This window comes from Cupressus sempervirens, chromosome 4 (assembly GCF_028749045.1).
Source record: "Cupressus sempervirens isolate cs-2001-9-10 chromosome 4, ASM2874904v1, whole genome shotgun sequence".
Lineage (NCBI taxonomy): Eukaryota > Viridiplantae > Streptophyta > Pinopsida > Cupressales > Cupressaceae > Cupressus > Cupressus sempervirens.
The window spans coordinates 576,892,838-576,911,629 of NC_143121.1; the positions used below are offsets into that span (position 1 = coordinate 576,892,838).

General features: G+C 34.1%; 1 long non-coding RNA gene across 1 annotated transcript; it reads right to left on the minus strand.

The window, feature by feature from the left end:
- Positions 1-2,500: 2,500 nt before the first annotated feature.
- Positions 2,501-8,125, minus strand: LOC149562512 (uncharacterized). Its single transcript, XR_016363955.1, has 2 exons — positions 7,820-8,125; positions 2,501-2,717 (listed from the first exon to the last, which is right to left on the minus strand). It is a non-coding gene; the product is annotated as an uncharacterized LOC149562512 (long non-coding RNA).
- Positions 8,126-18,792: the final 10,667 nt, after the last annotated feature.

An 18,792-nucleotide genomic window follows, 5' to 3' on the forward strand; every position in this document is an offset into this window, starting at 1 on the left:
TAAATGTCTCACAAAATAAAATAATGAAATAATGCATTAACCTAAGCAAACTTAAGTAAGTGTAATTTACACCAACAATAATATTGAGTCATTTAGTTTAATTATTTGGCAAAATCAGACTATTTTGACAATTTTGTGAATATATTACTTTTATTTAATAATTTAAAAATTATTTAAGTTAAATTTAATGTCAATTTTTTTCTGAACTTTTACCCTCATCGATTTTCATCCGAATTTTATGATCAACACACTCAAATTTGAATTCAAACCTTATAACTTAGCCTGGTTGTCATTTCCACATATCCTTAGGCAGACCCTCTCCATGTCTTGAATTCACTTCCTCGCTGTCATTACTTAAAGAGGAAATATTTTAAGAAAACACCAATGGATGCCTAAGGGCTTTCAATGACAATACATACGCAAGAAAAGGATGTGCCTCCATAGTTACTACAGATAGAATACATTTCATGAAGACTAATATGATTGACACTACGGAAAAACAAGAGTCTCCACCTTGGACAAAGAAGTGACAACGGATAAAGAAGAAACCGACAACATCAAAGCAATTAGGAAAGAAAAAACGAAGACAGTTAACAAGCATGATCTACATCAACGCATACTTGGCACCATGTCACGATAGCTAAGCGGTGAGAAAGGTAAAGATAAATAATATATAATAACCAGCTCTCAAATACGATAAAAAAGATTGCCGAAAACACCCAAAAATAAAATGGAAGGGGCATGATGAAGTCGCACCTCGAACATAAATAAGACAAAAGGAATTTCTCTCAATCAGAATCAAATACATGCGACTTTCCAGACATAGCATAAAGGAATACATGAAGCCAACGAACGTAACGAAGCGCGAACCAGAGTTTCAGAAAAAAATAAATCTAGAGGCAGTTTAATCTCAACAGCTCTCGATACATCTACTATGATAGTCGTATCTGAGAATACAGACATGAATCCGGCCATTGGATGGTTTACATGCAGGTGAGGAATTCATGTGAATCAAAAGCTTTAGCTGAGAATATATTGCAGCGAATTCTTCACCAAGGATTTTATTTAAAATGCAATTGATATATAAAAAAAAACTTTCTTGAATGCTGTTATCAAACTAGGCTCTGATACTATGTTAATGTTTAGCGCATAAATATAGATAAACAATAATATGAAAAGTAGAAAAAATTAACACAAAAAAGACAACAAATTATCCTAGGAAAAACCTAGCTACACCAACAAAATATCTGTTTTATTGATATAAAAATGTTTCTAGTACAATGCTTTCACTTAATACAATATAATGCACTAAGCAATCACATATATAGATTGAACTGAGACTCTTCATATTACACCCAAAGCTCTCTTCAATTTCCAAATACAAGACCCTTCAAATTTCCAAACGTATGCCACTTCTCATGACATGTCTTTACATATAATATTATCTCGAATACTATCATTAATATCTTCTTCAGCTGAAGATGACTGTAATGGTCACATTTCAATTTCATAAAATTGAAGATAAAGATCTCTATCATAGATATAATCTTCACTAATATCTACGCCTAGCAGTACTGAGAAACTTATATCTGCTTTGCCTTGTAACTCAAAAATAGTCATTGTGTGACTTAATCAACATATGTAAACTTCATTTTTTCTAGAAAATATTAAGCACTTTCAAACTGCATGGTTGTGAGAGCATCTTTCTATTAATGAAACTTGTATTAGTGCCTTTAAAAGTTCTTTTTCTTTGTGTGCAAACTCATGTTAGATATGTACTTCTTGTGATTTTGTCAAATCAGCAAGTGGATATCTTGCTTGCAACACCTTAGGATAGGAAAATACATTCATTCATGCAGGTTACCTGTTCTGTAGAGAGGGAGGCCAACTTCAGTTGTGAATACATTGTTTTTCTTCTCAAGTTAGTCAAAATTCAGAACCTCCAACTAAAATGTTGATGTGTGAATCTATGAAAATTCAAGTTGTGCAAAAACCTTTTGAATGATCGAGAACTTGTATGTAAAAACATTAGTGCATTTCTGAAACATAAATTCGGTGCATCACCTAGATATCTGTAGTTCCTATTTTCAAAGCAGTTTAAAAGCATTTTCAGTTTTCCTTTCTTACCCTTTTCCATAAGAAGGTCATTCATTTAGTCGTTGAGTTTAGAGCTCAGTAGCTTGTGTGATAACAATAACTTTGTCACATCTTGATAACTAATCATTTTTAACATTCCATATCAACATAACATTAGTTTCTCAATCATAGTAATCAAAATCACTTTATTATTTCATCTCAACATACATTGTAATGCTGAAATCACATTTAATTTACATCTAAGCAATATCCAACATCATTAATTTCAACATATAATAATTAGGTAAACACCTCATTAGATTAATCTTATGAAACATCCTCAACAAAGGATGTAAAAAGTCCTCACACGTAACTAGGCACCGAGAATATATGCATTCATCTCGAAGCAATAATAACAATTACCGATGGTCCAACACATCAGGATTCATAAAGAATACTGAATCGGTAATGAAGTAGAATATAGAATAAGCATTCAAGAGCAACACACTGCAAATAATGCATTCCTAGGGACAATGCTAGAACAACACAAGATACACAAATCTTAAAACTGCAAACAGGAGAGGCATTAGTATTGTTATGAAGAACTGCACCTTAAGCCTAGACCTGAGTATCCTGCAAAACTAGGAATCAAACTCAAGTTGTTAGTGACCTCTGACGAGAGGGGACCTCCAGAGAGGGCTAGTTTCCTTGAAGACCTTCTAGAAATTATTGGACTTGATGAGAAAAAGGGATAGAGAGATAGCTTGAAACTAAAACTTACTACTACTAGAAGGTGATACACCAAGATCTAAAAGTGAAATTGGTAATTTAACTAACAAAATGATTCAACAAAGCTTAGACCTTTCACAAATCAATAAGAGCATGAAGTGCATAAACTTTTCATATGAAGGTGCTGTAGTCTGCTAATTGTATTAAGGAACGTTATTTTACAACTCCAAAATATTGATAAATAGCTAAACACAACAGATGGCCTGCACTAAGTATACAGTCTATTGCTCAACATTGCTTATAATGAAGTACAGGGTAAAGAATTTGAATGCATATCACAATAACTTACCCAAGAATCATACAAACACAATAAGGTACAAAGGATTGAGAATGAACACTTTCTGTTTTTATTAATCAGAAAGGAATTCTAATTACAATGTAGGTCACGAATGATTGAAAATCAGAAAAACAGAGTTACGAGACAATCTTTTTTGCTATGTGCACCAGAAAGAAAGCAGGAACTAACTGAAAATGGGACCTGTAGCTGTCTTTTAATCAGAAGAAGTTTCTGATTTGAAACTTCAGTCAACTGGATATGATGTCGCAGTTATCTCTCTTGATTGAAGATGACTAGATGAGTGTGACTGAATGTATTGATTTGCTAGGCTCCTAGTCGACTGCAATCTTCAGCATCAAATTACGAAATGTATGTCTCCCCTTTGAGATCAGACACTAGGCGTTTGTAATCCATACTTCTCTTTGAAATTCAAATTTACACTGCTGATGTATAATTAAAATTTGGAAAATGACCTCTTGTACTGCTCTCTTCTCATGAAAATCAGGTTTCATTTATGATCCTACATTTTTTAATTTAAACCTAGCTCCCATAGGTTGATTGTGCTTATCAATTGGAGACTAAACTCTTGACTCATTCCGTTAAAATCAGGGTCCTGCTGCCTTCTTATTTCAGCAATCTCCCACTTGCATGACTATCATGACACTTGCCTAAACTTTAGACTCCTAATTTTTGGGTGTTTGGACTGATACTACCATACTGCATTTTGAATCTAGTCCCTAGTGAACTTATTGTGACTGTTCCTTTGCTCTGAGTCTCAACAACGTCCATTTGATGGGATGGGTTTGTGTTTTAGTTACTCTTTAAACACTCTACTCCTGTCCTCTGCCGTGATGATATGTTGAGGCTTTGAAACCTTTGACCCTTTTAGAGTTTGAACGCCTAGTTCTTCGCCATTTTTGTGTCTTATGAGTGATTGTCAACTATCATCTTGAAACTTGATGTCAAGATCTTACGTTCAATGCCCTTGAGATCACATTAATATTTTTTTATCTGCTGCCTAGATGATCTGCCACTAGTTGCAATTCCTACCACTCTTTTAGATTGAGTTCTTGATAAGGACTGCTCTAAGTCAATGGTATACCCTGTTGTATTGCTGCTTGGATGATGGGACCTCACTGTGATATGGTTTCTTTGATAAAATATGAGGTTTTCCTTGACTGCTCACTGCACTTTGAATTCATCACTTGGCTCATAAAAGTCTAGAGCTTCCTTGGACTTGGGCCTTTTTTATGCAGATCCATTTTTCTTTAACATCATTATCCTGGTGATTTGGATAATGAAAACAAATCACTGAATCTCTGTGCCTTTTGACAGCGACAAATACAAATGATAAGTAGGATATTTTTTCCCCAGCATTGCTTTTTGCTTAAAACTGTCATGGATGACTGTCCTACTAGATAAAGAGGGTATGATCACTTATTCCTTAGACATTACGGAGTGTTGACTATTCTTCTATTGTCTCAACTTAAAACTGATTTGTGTCTACCTTTAAGGTCTAACTTGTTTCACTGTCTATTCTATGCTTTGAGCTTTTCATGATTGCATTCTTTTAGATCCTTTATTACTGATCTCAATCACTACATCTCATAGAGCAGTAATATATTTGACAAGACAATCGCTAGATCCTCAAGAGCAACATTGTCTCTGTTGACTCTGAAAACAATAGCAACATCCTCTGCAATAGTGAATGAAATTGCTGAGAAACAGTGAATATTCTCTGAGGAGAAGTAGCTAATCTTATGCAAGAGTCATCAGTTTGAAGAGCAGTAATTACCCATTTGAGAACACTGATCTAAATTTGGTAAAACAAACACCAGTCTGATAAAGATTGATCCTCTTGAAAGCAGTGAAATAACCCTCAAGAGTAGTGCATACTTGCTGTCGAGAACAGTGACAGTGCTTTGAGGAAATATCAAATTACATCATTGAAGAACAGTCATTAATCCTTGAAGAATGGTTATAATACATTCTTAAGGAGCGGTCACATTTCTTTAAAGACAACATAACATCTATAGGCTTTATAAAATGGTCAACAAAACCTTCAAAAATGCCACCAAACTCTGAAGAACAGTCATGTCCTTTTAAGAATAGCATTAGAACTCTGAAGAATAGCCATTATGTTATACTTTTAAGAACAGTAGCTATATCTTGAATAATAGCCATTACATCTTAAAATAATTTCACATTTCTTCAAGCATAGTGACTCTACTTCTCTGAAAAGTTGAAAACAGTCATAGAAAAGCCTGACAGTCAATCATCCTTATAGAATAGTCTTGAATTCAGAAGCACAATTACAAAACCCCTCAAAACCACACCAAACTATTGGAGAACAGCCAGAACCTTTGAAAAGCAATAAGAACTCAGCATCAAACTTTGAGGAACAACAAGAAATCTCTGAAGAACAGTGCCCATTCTTTGAAGAGTGACAATACTTTGAAGAGCAGTCACAATGCTTTTAAAGAACAGTGAATATCCCTCTTGAAGACAGTCATAAACCATGAAGAAGAATGAACGTCCTCTTCAAAAAAATGATAAACCTTGAAAAGGTCAAAATCCTCTTTGAAACAGTCGAGGAACCTTTGGAAAAACGGTCAAAACTTTGAGGAATGATCACGCAACAAGAACAGTCATGGAACTTTCGGAAAAAAACTTTGGAGAACATCAATAACACTGAAGAAAATCATCAATATTCATATTCTGGTGGTGAATGCGCCCATCAAGAACAGTGAATACAAGATTGAAGATCACACACATTTCTAGGAGAACCTGGGATTCAAAATCCTACCTCTTATTGCTCACTATTGCACTTGATCTGCTATTCATTAAACGAAACCTTGAGTATCTTCCAAAACAATTGCTGGTCTAGCTAAGTTCATCAACAGATCAGCTCCCTTTCAAAGCACTTGCTGCTACTTCCTTCAAAAACTGCTATTCTTAGTGGTTATTGATGAACTGGAGTGTGAATCTAGACTTTCACTGTTTTTTACTCTTTTGTCCTGGGGTTAAGTTTTCCTCCCCAAAGCCCGACTTGACAAAATAATACATGGTTTTCTCAAAAGACTTACTTTCAATTTCAAATAATCCTTACAACATATGAATGCATAACAAAAGGTCCCTTTTGACATTTGAACTAGTAACAGAAGTCCTTTGGAAAATTCAAATGCAACCTTCAAGGCTTACAAAAACATAAAAACCTTTGCTATACCAAGGTTCATTGAAATAAAAGACTATAACTGAGACACCAACACATCCCAAAATCGAGAGCAAGATGGAACCCAAGGGAAAAATAATAATGAAAACTTTGTATGCAATCAAGACTAAGAGCTTGAATTGGACAAAAATTAGATGAACCAAGTCTATCTTCAACAAAATGATGCATTTCACTAAATTGGTAGGTAGCATCCCTGATAGTTGATTGTAGTCAAGAAGAAGCTTTTTTTTGGTCAAAGATTACAAATGTTTTCTGGAATTTTCCTTGAAACGACATTTTTACTGAGTGATAACAACACAAGTTGCTTTGCATCACCCAAACTTTAGAGGATTCTTCAATCTAAATTGTTGTTATTCAAATGCAATCTTTCGAGATTGAGAAGATGACTGACTGATGCTGGAATGGCACCCTTGAAACGATTGTTAGATAAGTCTAGCGATACCAGATTTGTGAGGTTACCAATACCACTTGGTATGTTCCCCTCAATTATATTGTTGGACAAGTGTAAGAAGTAGCGTTGGCTTGATAGTTGGCTCACGGAAGAGGGCAAAATACCAGTGAGATGATTCGAGGACAATTCTAGCTTTTGTAAAGAAGAGCAATTGGTCAGGGATGTTATAATAGATAAATCGTTGCTTCCACTTACGAGTTGATTATCCCATAAACTAAGTATTCGAAGTTGGAACAATTTGCTAAATTCCAAGGGTATTGTGCCGCCAAGTTGGTTATTGTCTAATTCAATCACTTGAAGTTGAGTGCAATTGGAGAGGAAAGTTGGGATTTCTCCGGTGAGTCGATTCATCCAGAAAAATATTTCTTGTAACTCTGACAATTTGCCAAATTGCCAAGGAATCTGGCCACTTAACTGATTATCATGTAACATCAAAGCTTGGAGATGAGTGCAATTGGAAATGGTAGTAGGAATTGTTCCTAACAAGTTGTTGGTGTAAAGACCAAGTACTCTAAGTTGAGTAAGCATACCCAATTCAATAGGAATACTGTCATATAGTCTATTATCATTCAACTCTAAATCAGTTAAGGAGGACAAGTTTCTTAAAGAAGATGGGATTGTGCCTGTCAACTGGTTGTGCCCTCAATAAATGATTTCTAATTGTGAAAGAAGGCCAAGCTCAGGAGGAATACTGCCACTGAAATTGTTACTATACAAACCTAGAAGTTGAAGAGAACGACAGGTCGCCACAGTGGGCGGAATTAATCCTTCCAAATGGTTGACAGCTAGACCCACCTTTTGCAGAGAATGGCAATCAAATAGAGTGGGATGGGGCCTTCAAAATTATTTGCGGTCAGTCGAAGCATTCTAAGGCGAAAAAGTCTACCCAACTGAGATGGAATTACACCTTCCAAGTAGTTATTCCAGAGAATGAGTACTCCAAGAAAAGAGAGATTGCCGAGAAAAGGAGAGATGGGGCCAACTAAAGATTTACCTGAGAGATCCAAAGAAACCACACGTTCGTGACGAGAAGAGCAGACAATGCCTGTCCAATTACAGAAGGAATGATTTGGAGACCAATCAACCAGAGAATTTTTAGGGTCTAAAGAGAGGGAACTCTTGAAAGCCAAGAGAGCTTCTTGATCAGAAGTAGCGTAGTAGTAGAGATAGAAAAAAGAACAGGAGATAAGCCATCTTCATCTTCGTATTCTGCTATTGAACTGAAATAAATGAGGAAGAAATATATAGAGCTTCTAGTTATCTTTCATTTTGGCTGGCCGGCCAACTAAATTTCTGCGGGTCACTTTACCGACCATGTAATAATCGACACGAAGATCCGTTTTGGCTTGATATCTCACTTCAATTTTATTATTATTATTATAATAAGGTATTAGGTAATCTTTTTAAGACTTATAATCAATGCACTGTTAGAAAGTATCGTCGGGTCACTAAAATACAGTTAATTTCTTAGGGTCGTTTTGATAATAATATTAAAGTATATATAGGTCGGTTGGATATCTTCGTTCTTTGTTTTTAAAAATTATTAATAAGTTACAGTGGGATGAATTGTTAAAGTATATATATGTCAGTTGGATATCTTTGTTCTTTGTTTTTAAAAATTATTAATAAGTTTGACAGTAGGATGAATTGTTAATCTATATATAGGTCAGTTGGATATCTTTGTTCTTTGTTTTTAAAAATTATTAATAAGTTTGACAGTTGGATGAGTTGATGTGAGACATGAAGATGAAATTCATTTCTCTTGATTATAATAATGTATATTAGATAGTCTTTTTGAAGACTTGATAATCAATGCACAATTAGAAAGTCTTCAATGAGTCACTAAAATACAACTAATTTCATATAAAGGGGGAAGTATATGTAAGTCGGTTGGATTTTTTCATTGTATGTTTTTAAAAATTATTAAGAAGATTGACATTTTGGATGAGTTGATACGTGAGGATTGAATTCATGTCTCTTGATGTGAGATAATTATAATTAAAATCAATGAAATTTTCAAGATTACTACTTAAATTATTAGTGTTGAAACATAGGCTCTCCAAATAGATGTGTAAGAGAATAAAAATTTGGATTGATATCAAATTGAATTTTATAATGCATGGTTAGTTTATAAAAATGGATAAAGATCCAAATCTTCAAATTACAATTAAAATCAAATTCCTTGTGAAATGTTGACACGTGTTAAAATGAGTACATAATTCCAATAACCAAGGTGAAATCAATCCTATATCCAAAAAATTGAAAAATAAGACTTTTGAGGCCTGAAAATGCTTCAAAACATCATAATTTTGAACCATCTTAATGTTTAAATGGTCATTAGAAAGAGGTTGCTATTAGCTATTTACACTTAAAAAATCAACTCTTTATTAATAAGTTATATTAAAAGGGAAACTGATCCCACCATTAGACACTTACATAAAACAAGTCTAGTTGTTAGGCCAAACTACAAATAATCAACATAATAATAAATGTGATCGTGTTTATACCATAAATGGATAGTTAAGTACATTATAGTGATTTAACAATTATTGTAAGGTTTAGTGTTATTAGAGAACCCATTGGAACTTAGTCAAAAGAAAAAGAGGTTGACCTATAACTATTGAAAGCCCTTGGAAAGGATTGTTCTAGAGAAATTTTGGATGTGTGACATGTTGGTCTTGTTTCTCAAGATAGATTAAACAAGTAGGAAAGAAATTAATGAGTCTTAAGTATCGTTGGCGAGTGGAGAGGGCCACTATTAAGTATTGAGGCACCACCATAAAGTTTTTCATGAATGGGTGATGTTTAAGGTCCAATTCATATTGAATGTGAAAGAATGTAGACCATTGTCCAATGAACCTTGAGAAGTTTATCCACAAGAATATCCAAAATGGCCAAATGAGTTCCTTCAATCGAGAGCAAATGAGAGGTATATTAAAAGATGAGACTATCAAAAAGAGAATAAACATTTCCAATAACATAGTAGTGAAACCTTAGGTGAAAAATGCACTTGTGAGTAGAGTCATGGAAATAGTTCATAGAGAATAAAGGAAGGAATTTGACAAATCACTAGCTCCTTCATATGCCTTCCACCAAGACCAAAACATGACTTCCCTTTTGAATAAATTTGAGAGAAATATACTATTTGTCTTCTTTAAGTTCACAAAAATTGATGGCTTATTTTGTTGTCTACTATGATGGATGGTTATACTCTATTTAATTGTATTTGATTTCAAAGATCTTACGAGATAATGTAATTTATTTTATGATGTATTACTCTTTTAGCTTTTAATACCCTATGACTTGTACAGTGGATGATTATGCATTCTGATTATTGCCAAATGGCATTCAAGATAATTGTATATTATTTAAATGGATTCGTACATGTAGTTATTCTTTTATGTGGATTTGTTATATATTGGTTTTAGTATTATTTAATCTTAAATGTGATTCAATGTCATGGGATCCTTAAGAGATGTAATCTGTTTAATGGTATTGTGTTTATGTATGTGATTATTGCTTCCACTATATTATATCTATTGTTGTTTATTATCTTTAATATTTTAAAAAAAAGTTTGGCAAACTTAGTGAAAACTTTAGGTTAATATCTTTTGGGTTCCTTGGCAGGGCATTACATATGAAAACTCAAGTTGTGCAAAAACCTTTTGAATGATTGAGAAATTGTACGTCAAAAAGTTAGTGTACATCAAAATCTATTTCCTCATTGTTTCCTTTTAACAAATCCAATTTCCCTTATCTATTACCCCCTTGTTTTTGAACACTTATGCCACTACTGTTGGGGTAGAATAGGTGGAAGTAATCCATATTGCTCAATGAATTCCTTGTGAACTCTGGTAAACATGGACAATGCATGATCCCATGTGGTTCTTGTTGCTTCCAAAACATGATTGTGCAATTGTAATCTTCCAGCTAAATCAATTAAACTATCAACCACTGAAAGATTATGATCTTCTATGATAAGATCTTGGGCTAATTTCAGTTCTCTCTACATGACCTCCAAATGAGGTATCATCATTGCTTGAATGGAGATCAATTTGGATCTCATATTACTTTTAGCTACCTGAAGCTTGGCCAATGTGCCTTGAAAATTCAATAGATTATTGTAGTGATCAATGTTTGACATTGTTGACTCAGAAACAATGTTGTTGGATCTCTTCATCTCAGTCTAAGTTTGATTTATTTGTGCCTAAATGTTGTTAGTGAATCTTGGCACATCCAAGAAATTGTTCTACCTTGTGTATTAGTTCTATCATAACCTATACTTTCTCTTGTAATTGTATTTTCTTCTTGGCGGTGGTTATGGAGACTTTGTCCACAACCTTATTTTCAAATCTTCTAGTAGGCCAATCTATAAGTTTCTCATTTGACTCCATATTAGCAACATTCACTTGATCAACTATAGTTACAAGTTATTTGATTATCGGTGCATCTTCATCAAAAATTTGAATGTCAAAAGCATCAACAAAAATATGCTTTACATCATATAGGACCCGCTTCTTCTTAAACTCTCTTCTTGGCTCTTCTTGTCTCTTCTTCTTTGCCAAAACTTCTTGTAGCAAAATTGTTTTCTCCAAGGCAAGATTTTCCAAGTCTAATTGTGGAATATCAATGATTTCATCCAAACTAACTTCAATATCTGGTGAAACATCTTTTATTGTTGTCTTCTTGCTTGGTGAAGGAGTGCTTATACTTGGCACTACTTTAAGAATTGGTGAAGGGGTGTCACCACTCAGTTGTGCTTATGCATCTATGCTCAAGACAACAATAGTTGCACTTGGTTTAGCTTTATTTGATCATTTTCTTTCCTCAATATGAGGTGTTGAAATAATCTTATCATCTTCTATACTTGTTTTTTTCTCTTCACCTTTTGCCTCTATATGTGTAAGCCTTGATTGCTAGGCTTCTAGAGTGTCAATGGTGTTGGCATGTCTAGATGACATGCTGCCTTATGGACTTGACACACTTGAACGTTCTCCACTACTATAATCATCTTTGATGTTTACAGTGTCTATCTTTACTCTCTTTGTTGATAATCAAAAAATGTTTTTCAAATCAACTCACATTGTTGCTGTACAACTTCCTCTTTTAACATTATCATATTTCCACAATCCATTAATAATGAGAGCAATGTTTCTGGATTAGATTGTGTGAGTTTTTTTAGCATCAACATTTCAGATCATACTACATGATCCATCATCAAGATGAGAGAATACCAGAATATGAAAAATGTAGACCAAGAAACCTCAAGTAGTCCTAAAAGGAGGGGGAAGGAAGGGCACAAAAACCAAGAAGGCCAAAATTAAAGACACAGCCAAAAAGAGAAAAGGAAAAGACTAAACAATAAGAAAGTGGCAAATGCAATACCATTAAAATTAAGATAAAGAGTAAAAAAGGTTCAATTGGATAATAGTGAAGGTGAACAATTTTTAAATAATCAAAGATCAGCATTAAAGAAGATTGAACACACAATTATGATAATAAATATAAATAAATAAATATATAAATATATATATATATATATATATATATATGTATATGTATGTGTATATATATATATATATATATATACATATATATATACATATATATATACATATATATATGTATATACATATATATATACATATATATATATATATATGTATATACATATATATATATATATGTATATATATATGTATGTATATACATATACATATGTATATATACATATATATATATATATGTATATATATATGTATACATATGTATATGTATATACATACATATATATATATATATATATGTATATATATATATATATATGTATATATATATATATATATATATATATGTATATACATATATATATATATACATATATATATATATATACATATATATATATACATATATATATATGTGTGTGTGTGTGTATGTGTGTGTGTGTGTGTGTGTGTGTGTGTGTGTGTGTGTGTGTGTGTGTGTGTAGATATATATATATCCAAGGATAAAAACTTAAACAAGACTAAGCACATCAAACACCAGAGAGCGACTAAATGTAAAAATCTATAAATAAACAAAAACCAACAACCAAAAAAAAAGGAAAAAGAGAAGAATCAAACTAACTAGACAAGAGAATCAAAGAATCAAACAACATGTTCAAAAGGAAAGAGACACAAACCATTTGAAATTAAGCACGAAAGGAGGAGATGAGAATTACCAAAAAGCCCCCAACCAACACCCATCAACATGAAATCAAGAGGATAACCCAAGGCTGAAACCAAAGGCAAAGGAAAGAGCTTGAGGGTCAGTGTGACACAGAGGGCTAAAAAGAAATGAAAAATAAAGAGAGGAGAACCAACAGGAAACAAACTGAAAAAAGAGCATAGAGAACACGAGGAGGGAGGAGCACCAGAACAAAAACTAAGGGCGGGGCCAAGAAACTAAAGATGAAGGAAGGCCCCCCCAAAACCGAAAAAGCCAGAATAGGGGAGGGACAAGGATAGACTTGGGGACACACCAGGGGGGTAGAAAAGCACGGGAAGCATCAAGGGTGATGCTGAGTATTAAGCAAGCCCAGAAGAGGTTGCTAAGACAAGCTAATGGACCATCCATCATCCCGATTGAGGTTGATGGGATGATAGTTGATTTCAATAGCTTCCTTAAGTTTTCTTTTGAAGAAGTTATCCTCCTTGGAAAGAATTTGGGCATTTTCCAAAAAAATGTGATGCTTAGTGGTTGAGGAATGCTCTATAAGGGCTGATTTATGGACTCTGTCATGTCTGATGTTCGCGCCATGCTCACAGATTCTAGTATGAAAAGGATGGCTCGTTCCCCCTATGTAAGGGGCCCCACAAGAGCACACAATCTTGTAGACTCTCGAGTCGAGGAAAGAGTCTTTGGCATCTCTAAGGGGAGGGACTCGATGACTTAACTGCAAAAGGGGTTTGAAAGCAGTACGAAGACCCTTTTTAGATAAGATCTTGGCCAACTTTTGAGAGATGCCATCGACAAAAGGAAGGGTGGGAAACTAGGGAGGTGAGTTGGGGGCAAGAATTGGGGCACACCTAGAAAGAAAGAAGGACTTGGCTTGGTCGATAGCCTTAGAGATCTGCTTGTGAGAATATGCATTTAACATGAATACATGATGAAGATGAGTGAGCTCTTCATGCAAGTTATCGTCATCCCAGATTCTAAAAGCTTTAAGGGTGAGGGTCTTAAGGATGCCAACCTTTTGGCTAGGGTGATGGTGGGAGGACACGTGAAGGTACAAGTTAGTGTGGGTGGTCTTACGATGAACCTTGCGACCGAACATCCCATCAGCCTTTCAGATAAGAAGGACATCAAGGAAAGGCAACTGATGGTCTGACTCGAGCTCTTTGGTGAAGGAAATGTTGGTGACCAAACTATTGATGTGAGAGTGAAATTTTTCAAGGTTCTCATGTCCATGTGGCCAACAAACTTTAGTGTCATCAACGTATCATTTCCACCATTTGGGTTTGAGGGGGAAGGAATGGATAGCCATCTCCTCAAAATGCTCCATGAAGAGGTTGGCAATGACAGGGGAGAGGCGGAACCCATGGCTACTCCATTGACTTTCTCATAGAAGACATTTTGGATAGAGAAGAAGGTTGACTTAAACAAAGCTCCACCAACTCTTTATCTTAATTTTAATGGTATTGCATTTGCCACTTTCTTATTGTTTATTCTTTTCCTTTTCTCTTTTTGGTTGTGTCTTTATTTTTGGTCTTCTTGGTTTTTGTGCCCTTCCTTCCCCCTCCTTCTAGGACTACTTAAGGTTTCCTGGTCTGCATATTTCATATTCTGGTATTCTCTCATCCTGATGATGGATCGTGTAGGATGATCCAAAATGTTGATGGTAAAAAAACTCACACAATCTAATCCAAAAACATTGCTCTCATTAACTTCCTCTTTATTCTATAGTATTAAAAACATTTTGTATTTATGAACAAATATGCTTCTATACTATTCCAAAAATGTGTCATGTTGATCTTGTGACAGATCAGGCATAACTCTGACTAATGTATTAGTTCTTATCTTTTTCTCTACTTCTTCAACCTATTGCCATCTTCTCTTCAATCTATCATATATATCTTAAGGTATATTCTTCCCTATTTCACTAAGATCTAGTTTATGATTTGTAATCATGTCCACCATAGCCTCCTCAATCTTATTCCTATCAGTATTCTCTAGTGTATCATACTTTAAAAATCTAAAACTAGATAATCTTGGTGATCTTCTTAGATCTGCACATACCTCTTCAATAGACTTAGATTTCCCTTTAGGTGCTCCTCTAACCAATATCCTTCTTTTGGTTTTGGGGGCACTAGGCTCAGTAGACTCTACTACTCTTTTCTTTGTAGACTTCTCAGCACTAGCAGTTGCCTTGGTCCTTGTCTTGTTTGGTGGTGGAGGACAGAGGGGTGTCACTATTGGCTTCTTCTTTGTTCCTTTAGCCTTCCTACTTGGTGGAGTGAGAACAATTAGAGTTTTCCCATTTTCTCCTTTTTCTTCCTCTTCGTCATCACCACTATCTTTTTGCTCATCTCAAGACCTTGTGTTATCTACAATGGTTATTTTCCCTTTCCTAGGGTTCCTAGTTTAGCTTCTAGGTCTTTAATCATTTTCTTCTTTTTCTTCTCCTAAGAAGCTATCTTAATGTTTATAGTTATTCTTGCTTTGGCTTCTTCATATTTACCAAAAAGTCCAGCTTCAACATCTATCTCTTCTTTCAAAAATGCTTTAATGTTTGCACTAACTACATCACTATCTATTTCATAGTTAAAAATTTGTAGCCAAGACTTTCTTAGCTTTACTTCTTACACAAAATTTGTGTCTGTATCTACAAGAAAACATATGTCACTATAGTACATCGTGATCAATTCTTCATATATCCTCATTCTCATTTTCATCCTTTGCTTAAATTCATCAAACTAAGCATCCATTACATTCTCAAAATTTTCTCCTAATTGAGGAATGCACTCATTAATATGACATGTCACTGGTTTTTCTTTCTCCCCATACAATATCACCAACACTAGGAAAATACTTTTGGATATAAAAGAAAAGACACACAATGAGGGATCCCAACTTACACATTGAATTCTTTTCTTTTCTTATAGATGACAAATTCTTTGCAAGTTGTAGTCTTTGTAGCTCAACAAGATCATACTCATGATCTTTCATCACTATTCCATGCTTGATCCTCAACCATACATGGCACATTTTTCAATTTTATTGATTGATAGAATTTGTGAGCTATGATTGTCACTAAAAATTTGATTAGTGGATCAAAAATGTTTGTAATGGCATTCCACTCGGCTCCCATGTTTGCATCAATTTCCTCTCGGCTCAAACATTGTACGATTTTCTTCTTGTCTAGGGTTGGATAGCCTACAACCCTATGAATCATTTTCTTTGTGATCTCCATGGGTCCATTCTGTAGCCAATACTTCATGTCATGAATTTTTCTTAAAATAACTTTAATCCACTCAATCTTGAAATTTCTCGAGAATTCTAGGGCACAAGTTAATCCTTTCCTCTTAACAACTTTGAATTTGTCCTCCAATATTCCTCCATTGCACAACTTCTCATAAGCTTCTCTAATCTCATAGTCTCCTACTTCTCCAATTTTATACATGTAACAGTTTCTAACATCATGGATCACAATAAATTTAGGTGGTATCGAAGATAGCATGCCCATTGAATCTCTTTCATCGCAATTTATGGAATAGCACAAAACTTTGGTGGAGGACAAGCGTCACTCTTCACCAGTTTAATTTTACTAATATTTTGACTCATTACAGTGGTTGATGAAGCTACCATGTTCATTGTAAGGGTTTGAAGTTCTTTTTTCTCTAGATTACTCGACATAGTTCAAATCTCTACTCATTCAAGATTCTTGTCCAAATCTCTCTTGAGATCCTTCACTTGTTGCTCAAATCACCAAATCACCCTGTGCTCTCAAAAATATTTATGCAGGGTATGAGATAATGTATTCAAAATTAGATATATACATTATTTTGATCAATTTAGGGTATCCATTAATGTTGTGTACTTAGGTAGGTGGAAGCCAATTGTCTCAGACGATATTAATGTTGAAAACAATTAATCAATTATATATTGTCTTTCATGTTACACAAAATGTCATACATTCACTAGTCTGTGTCTATTGAGATCACTCAGGCAATGAAGATAGTTCTTTGTGTCTTCCAATAATTCTAGTATTTTCCAAGTTCATATGACAGTATGTACGGAGTTCACTTGGGAGACAAAGGAAAATTGGAATGTAACGAGTGTTAACTGAGCTCACTCTGTTACCAAAGAGAATTTGTAAAATAAAGTGTCTACCAAGTTCACTCAAGTGGAAAAGTAGAGTTGGCATGAAAGCCAATGTTAAATGATCTCACTTAGCTAACACAAGAAAATCTATTTTGGTTAGTGTCTATTGAGTAGGGTTGGCTAACAAAGGATTTTCTTGTTTTCACATATTGAGTTAAATGAATTTGTTTGATGGGTTTAGTTGAATAAGGAGATGAATATAATTTTTTAAAATTTGTATTCAAGCTGACTTGATAATTTAGAAGATATAAATATAAGGTCAAGTTGTGGGATTCAATAAGAAAAAAAAAAGTGTAAAGATAAGAAGATGCTTAGAGGAAGCAAATTGGAAGGATAAGCAAAATATCCTTATGGAGCTACAAAGATACATCAAATCAAGAAAGATCAAGTATTCAAGCTAGAATTGAGATCTAGAATTAGCAAAGATAAGTTTGCATCAACAATCAAGTCATATCATTGTTACTCTCTAACCATTGTAGAAGTGAACTAAATCTCTTAACAGAGTTGGCTTAACAACTATTGTAAATCCTCTAACAAGGTAGCATTTGTACTTGAAGTGTCTTAAAGACCTCTAACAAGGCCACTCCTAATAGGGTGATTAAATCCTTTAACAAGGTCACACCTAATAGTGTGTTTTTTAACCTTTAACAAGGTTGGCTCCTAACAAGGCTCACTTTGGAAGAGTGAAAAACAATAACTAGTTGCAATTGGTGGTTCTTCCCAAATTGGGTTTCCACGTTAAATCTTTGTGTCACTTATGTTCATGATATTTATTTTATGTATATTCAACTAAGTTAATTAAGGCTAATCACACTAAACATCTTAAGATATGAATATTTAGTTATTGACAAGTTACAGTTGATATTTCAGTACTTGCTGAGTTATAACATTTTGCTAGTGTTAATTGAGTGCCTATGTGTTTGCCGAGTTACACCAGAATATAGTTATAGAAAATTTTATGTTTTGAATTATGTTGACATCTAAGGGATCTAAGATTTATTTTTGTGTAACTAATTCAACCCTCCCCTCTCAGTTACTCCTCTTATATTTCCAACAATTGGTATCAAAGAATTTGGTGCTTGTAGAGAAGGTTTCAAGGACCTAAGCTAAAGATCAAGATGTCTTATATAAGCAAGATTCCCAAGCTAAAAAGAGATAACTTCCAGGCATGGAAGGAACTTATGAAGCCACATTTGGCAACCATCAGTGATTCAGGTTTGAAATAGCTATAAAATCAATACAAGGCTCCTACTAGAACATTAATAGTGGAAGAAATTATTGAAAAGAAAAATCATAACATCATGATGATTGAAATTGCTTCTTCTCTTAACTATGTTGAGTTTGATGAGGTCAAAGATTGTGGTACTGCTCATGAAATGTGGGTTAAACTAAAAGCTATCTATGGAGGTGATGACAATGTAAGGAGAGTCAAAGCAGAATGTCTAAGAGGCTAATTTGATCAAATGAAAATGAGAGAGGATGAAAACATTGTAAAATGTGTTGAAATAATCAAAGCTATTGTAAGATGATAAAACAGTTCTAAGAAAGGTACTCAAAACCCTTCTTCCTATTTATGCAATTAGACTATATTATATTCAAGAG